Below are 5,967 nucleotides of genomic sequence, written 5' to 3' on the forward strand. Positions count from 1 at the left end.
AGACACTCACCTGATATTGTAGCTGCTGCAAGGAAAATGAAAAATAGAAGCAGTGAGCCTCAAACTGAAAATATCTCAGAACCAAGGGTTGAGGAAATATTTTATAATGAGCACACTAAAAAGGTCACTGAACCGGTTGTCACTAAACCAGTTGTGACTGAAGAGCATGAGGCTAGAGAGTCAGATAAGAATAAAGAGACTTCAGAGAAAGAGACTCCTAGTGCCAAAATGCGGAAGTAACAAAGAAAGTATAAACAAGGAGAGAGAAACCAAAAATTGTTGATGAGCCCATGATAATCAAATTGAAGAACCCATGATTGAGGCTCTAAAAGACTTGGATGAAAATGCAGAAGTAGAAGAAGATTAGTAGAGATTAAAGACCGATCCGAAGATTATTTTTCTGGTGCAATTTGGTTTGAAATTTGAAGATCTTAAGAAAATGGCTGAAGATGAGATTAAGCAATTAGCAGAGTTGAAAGCAAAGGAAAAGAAAGAGAGGATGGAGAAGGGAGAGAAAAGAGAAAAGGAAGACAAAGCTTATCTCTTAAGTCTTGAGTATGAACATAGATACATAGATCGAATGACCAGAGAAAGCATAACAGAGGCAGCAGAGGAATGGAGAAGGAGAGATACACAAGGAGAATTCCTTCTGCGTGTTGGCCATCCTCCTTCCTACCTAAATTGTTAACCTTTTGAAGATTTTGACAGAATGTACAGGCAGGCAATTGTTGATGATACTGCCAAGTTTGTGTAGGAAGTCAGAAGGAAAGAAACACAAGGGAAGAAAGAGTATGAAGATTTGAAGAAGAAACATAAAGATATCAAATTCATGGAACTACATGGATATAAATATGACTTTTTCAAAGACTTAACCATAGAAGAATTGAAGAGAAAGGTCAAGATGGTGAAAGACTCTCACAAGCATGAAAAATGTGCAATGGATTGTGAAAGAGAAAGGAAAGAGAAAGAGAAACAAGAAAATGAGAGAATAGATGCAGAGAAAAGAAAAGCTGAGGCGGTTGAATGGTTCAATGATCCTGACAGAGTGAAGATCTTGATGGACATATTATTGAAGAAAGGAATGAAAGAGTCTGAATTTCACAGCCTGCCGCATGAACAACTTCTGGAAATTTATCATAGAGAGTAGAGGCCGTATCTAGAGGTTGAAAAAAAGATGTTGGAAGAAAGGAAGAGAAAAGAAAGAATGGAGGCAGAAGGCAACATTGATCAGCCTAGCAAGACAATAACTGAACAACAAAAGGCTGATATGATCAGTTTGTTATCTAGAAGAGGTGCAAGAATGGGAGATCTGATATTGAAAGATGGAGAAGAAATCAAAAGATTGTTTGATGATTCTAAAAGAAAATCTGGAAAGAAGATATCTACAGCAAGGTCTAGTGAACTTGTTGTTAGATCTGAGGTTGTGAGGCAGCAAGATCAACCGAGAAATCTCAATCTGCCAACCCATTTATATTTTAACTCTCTTATCACACATTTCCCCGGTTCCCTTGAGTACCTGAAACAAATAAAAGAAAACATAAAACAAAGAAACACGACTGAGCTAAAAATTTCCCACTAACAAAGTAAACAATAGCAACAACAATAAACGATGAAGAACAGTACGATACAATGAAGGATCAATGAGAAACCAATAAAGTATGCGAGCCAGTAACAATACGCTAAATGATCAGTTATGAATTAGTATAATAACAATCTATCTATGGAAATACCCATGTAAGCCGGTAACAATAACAATAACAGTAACAGTAACAGTAACAATACGGTATGTACATTAGCTGCAGACAATGCACCAATAATTAAGTAAGATAGGAGTGTGGGCACACACACCTAACCATCTCACTCCAGTAACAATTTACCTAGGATTGATCCATACGCCTCTCAGAAATCGTAAGTGCTCTCATCGTACAATAAAAATAGAGACGCTGTGGACTAATCGCTCCGCCACAAATAGAGCACGTCAAAGGTGCCTCGATTGACGCCTAGTGTTCCCATAGTTGGATAAATACTCCGGTATTGAGGTCAAATAAAAGACACTAACAATGGCCAATATCAATATAATATGTCTCAATAACAATAAGTCAATGTACAATGGTCCATTTGGAACATGCAATAATGATCGCAATAAAATATATTCAATTGCATGCATTTTAGTTATCAATTTAACAATAGCAATCTAACAATTTGCAATATATAAAGAAATGAATTAATAAGGATGACAGTGACATGATTCTATGAAACGGATCAAAAACTGTGATACGACTAACAACTCAAGAAATGATATATTACAAAAAACAAAGAGATAATATGACACTACTAGTGTAAGGCCACAAAACCCATACACAATGAGATCGATGAAAACAATATTTACGCTATAATTTAAATACCATAGAATCCGTACATGAAAAGCGAAATAGCGGTAAATGCAACAGGACTTAATCTTGATTATACGTCACGAGAACCTACAATATATTACTATAATTTAGATTATGTTTTAGTATTCACACGCTATTTATTTATTTGGTGATGCTCATTAGTTCAATTAAACACCTGGTATTAATTTACAAATATTTTATAATAATTATTATTCTGTCATAAGTTTTAACATATTTGTAATAGTTGTGAGGCTGTTTATTAAAACCCTATTTTTATGCTCTTGCATGGCATAAAAGGTCAACCGGTGCACATCACAAGCATTCATATTATTTTAACCTTATGCTATCAGATTATCAATTTTTCATGAATATATAACTCATTCACTTTTAGATTTAAAATCACCAACTTGTTCAACCCTTTTAAAACGTTTTAAATATGTAATTGGGAACATGATTTAGAAAATAATAAAGTATAGTAAAGAGAGTAGGTTTAATATGTGACATTTAGTATGAAAACGATCTATGAACCAGAGGTGGAAAGTGTATTAATATTTGTTATCAAAAGTTCATTCTTTTCTATATAAACCCAAGGTTTTGTTTTTCTTTTAAATCAACTTTCAAATAAAAATATCACTAACCACAGGAAAGGAAACAATTAGCGGGAATTGGTCGTGTATTAGACAGTTACCTTCAACAGTGGAGGATTCACGACGGCGGTACTTCGTGAGTTCCTGGTGGTGGTAGCTTAATACAGAAGCATAGAGAGCGACGACAAGCTATAGTATGTGACTACGAGAGGCGTCGAAGAGGAGGGGCGGTAACAGGGAGTTGGTGGAGCAGTCTTTCGACAATTCACAAGGTGGCGATAGCGGTGGTGGTGTTGGCGGTAGAGAAAAGTACATATTTAGGGGTGGTTTTGTATTTATTATTATGAACCATTAGTATGCATATAAAAGAATGCTAATTACCTTATTTTATTAGTCTAACTGATTTCATTTTTTATTACCTTTACAAATTTAGGCGTAGTAAGTTTAGCAGGATAATCGGAGTTTAAAACGAACATAAGATTCCTTCAAATCAAGTTTCAATATATGACAAAAAGGATCCCTCCACTTTGTTTCTTAATCAAACTAAAACTTTACACTTTAAACCTTGAAGTAACATTTATTGTTCAAAATATTTGGTTAAAGTCAAGACGGTTCGATCAGTTGAACGAGGTATTGACTATTATAATAATTCGACATGTATAGTTGTATTATTTATCACATTTGGTTAGTCGACTATTATAATAAAACGACTATTATAATAAAACGAACATAAGATTCCTTCAAATCAAGTTTCAATATATGACAAAAAGGATCCCTCCACTTTGTTTCTTAATCAAACTAAAACTTTACACTTTAAACCTTGAAGTAACATTTATTGTTCAAAATATTTGGTTAAAGTCAAGACGGTTCGATCAGTTGAACGAGGTATTGACTATTATAATAATTCGACATGTATAGTTGTATTATTTATCACATTTGGTTAGTCGACATCATTTAAATTGTTTTTTTTTGTATTTAATTCGTTTAACTCCAACACATAAAAATGATATTAAATACAGGCTTTTGAAATGTCGTACGTTACAATTCAACCTCACTTAAAAAAAAATTTTGTTCTCGAAATTATTGCTATTCTATACTACACGACGGGGTGTTTCAACACTTCAGCCCCTAAGAAAGATTTCGTCCCTGAAATTTGAGACTATAAAATAAGGAACATTTATATAACAGATGAACATTACGACTAACAAAAAATCACATAATAAAAAGGCGCGTTTGAGTTTTCAGCAGTGGTAGTTCAACTAATAGCAATTATAGTCATTTAAATCTCGAATAAATTCAGTTATCGAGAATAGAGTACATCCTCTGAAAACAATCCCGATAAGGTGGAAATAGCCAATATAGAAATTCAATGAAAGGCACCATTTAATGGGTATTTAGGAACAAAAGGATGAAAGGGGGATAGTGATCAAGAACAAAGCAAGATTGGTGGCTTTAGGATGCTTACAGGAAAAAGGAATGGACTTTGAAGAAGTCTTTGCTCCAGTTGCAAGACTAGAAGCTATCAGGATCTTTCTGGCATATGCAGCATCAATGAATATAAAAGTCTATCAACTTGATGTAAAATCTGCATTTCTGAATGGAAAGATTGATGAAGAAGTTTATGTCACTCAACCTCCTGGATTTGAAGACCCAGTTCATCCAAACAAGGTTTACAAGCTCAGCAAAGCACTTTATGGACTACATTAAGCACCAAGAGCCTGGTATGATGAGCTGTCAAACCATTTGTTGGAAAATGGCTTCTGCAGAGGAGCCATTGACAAGACTCTATTCAACAAAAGGAGAAACAAAGATCTGCTGCTGCTGCAAGTGTACGTGGATGACATTATCTTTGGCTCTACAAATGAACAAATGTGCAAAGAGTTTGAGCAAGTGATGAAGTCCAAGTACAAAATGAGTTCAAAGAGGGAAATGAATTTCTTCCTTGGACTTCAGGTGCAACAGAAAGCTGATGGAATCTTCATAAATCAATCAAAGCATGTACAAGAGATTCTTAACAAATTCAAGTGCCAAGACTTCAAGACAGTGTCCACACCAATGGACACACATGAGAAAATGGTACCTGATGAAAAAGGGGAGCCAGTGGACCAGCATGAATATAAGGCCAAGATTGGATCATTGATGTATCTCACAGCACCTAGGCCAGATATTATGTTCGTTGTGTATGTCTGTGCAAGATTTCAAGCTAACCCTAAGGTCTCACATATGCTAGCAGTGAAGAGGATATTCAGATATTTGAAGGGAAAACCAGATTTGAGGATTTGGTATCCAAAGAACCCTTCCTTTGACTTGATGGCCTACACAGATAGTGACTATGATGGTTGCGACATGAGTAGAAAATCAACTTCTGGAGGACGCCAGTTTCTTGGGAACAGGCTGGTGTCTTGGCAATGCAAGAAGCAAACTACAGTGTCAATTTCTACTGCTGAAGCTGAGTATATTGCTGCATCTGCTTGCTGTGCACAGGTTCTATGGATTAAAAATCAACTGCTGGACTATGGTCTGAATTTCTTACTTACACCTATTTTAATTGATAATACTGCTGCTATGTTTATTGTTAAGAATTCATTCCAACATTCTAAAACTAAGCACATTAAGATTAGACATCATTTCATTAGGGACTGTCAGGAAAAAGGTTTAATAGAAATGAAAAGGGTAGATACATCTGATAATTTGGCTGATTTGTTCACCAAACCTTTAGATAAAATCAGGTTTCATTTTCTGTCAAAGTGCCTAGGAATGATAAATGCTGATGAAGTCGGATTTAGGATGTGTGCTTAAGTGTGGTGCTAACTGATTATGTGTGTTACTCACTTTGAATGTTTGCATGATGATTTGCTATGCTTAAATGATTATTCTAATTGCATGAATCATGTATGTGACTAAATTGTGTGAAAATCTTGTTGAAATATGTTGCTATTGTTGTTTACAGCACTTGATACTTTGATCCTTGCATGAATGATGTATTT

The sequence above is a fragment of the Bidens hawaiensis genome, unplaced genomic scaffold, assembly GCF_021521415.1.
Source record: "Bidens hawaiensis isolate Kalapana, Puna unplaced genomic scaffold, B.hawaiensis_p1.1 tig00047618_1, whole genome shotgun sequence".
NCBI lineage: Eukaryota > Viridiplantae > Streptophyta > Magnoliopsida > Asterales > Asteraceae > Bidens > Bidens hawaiensis.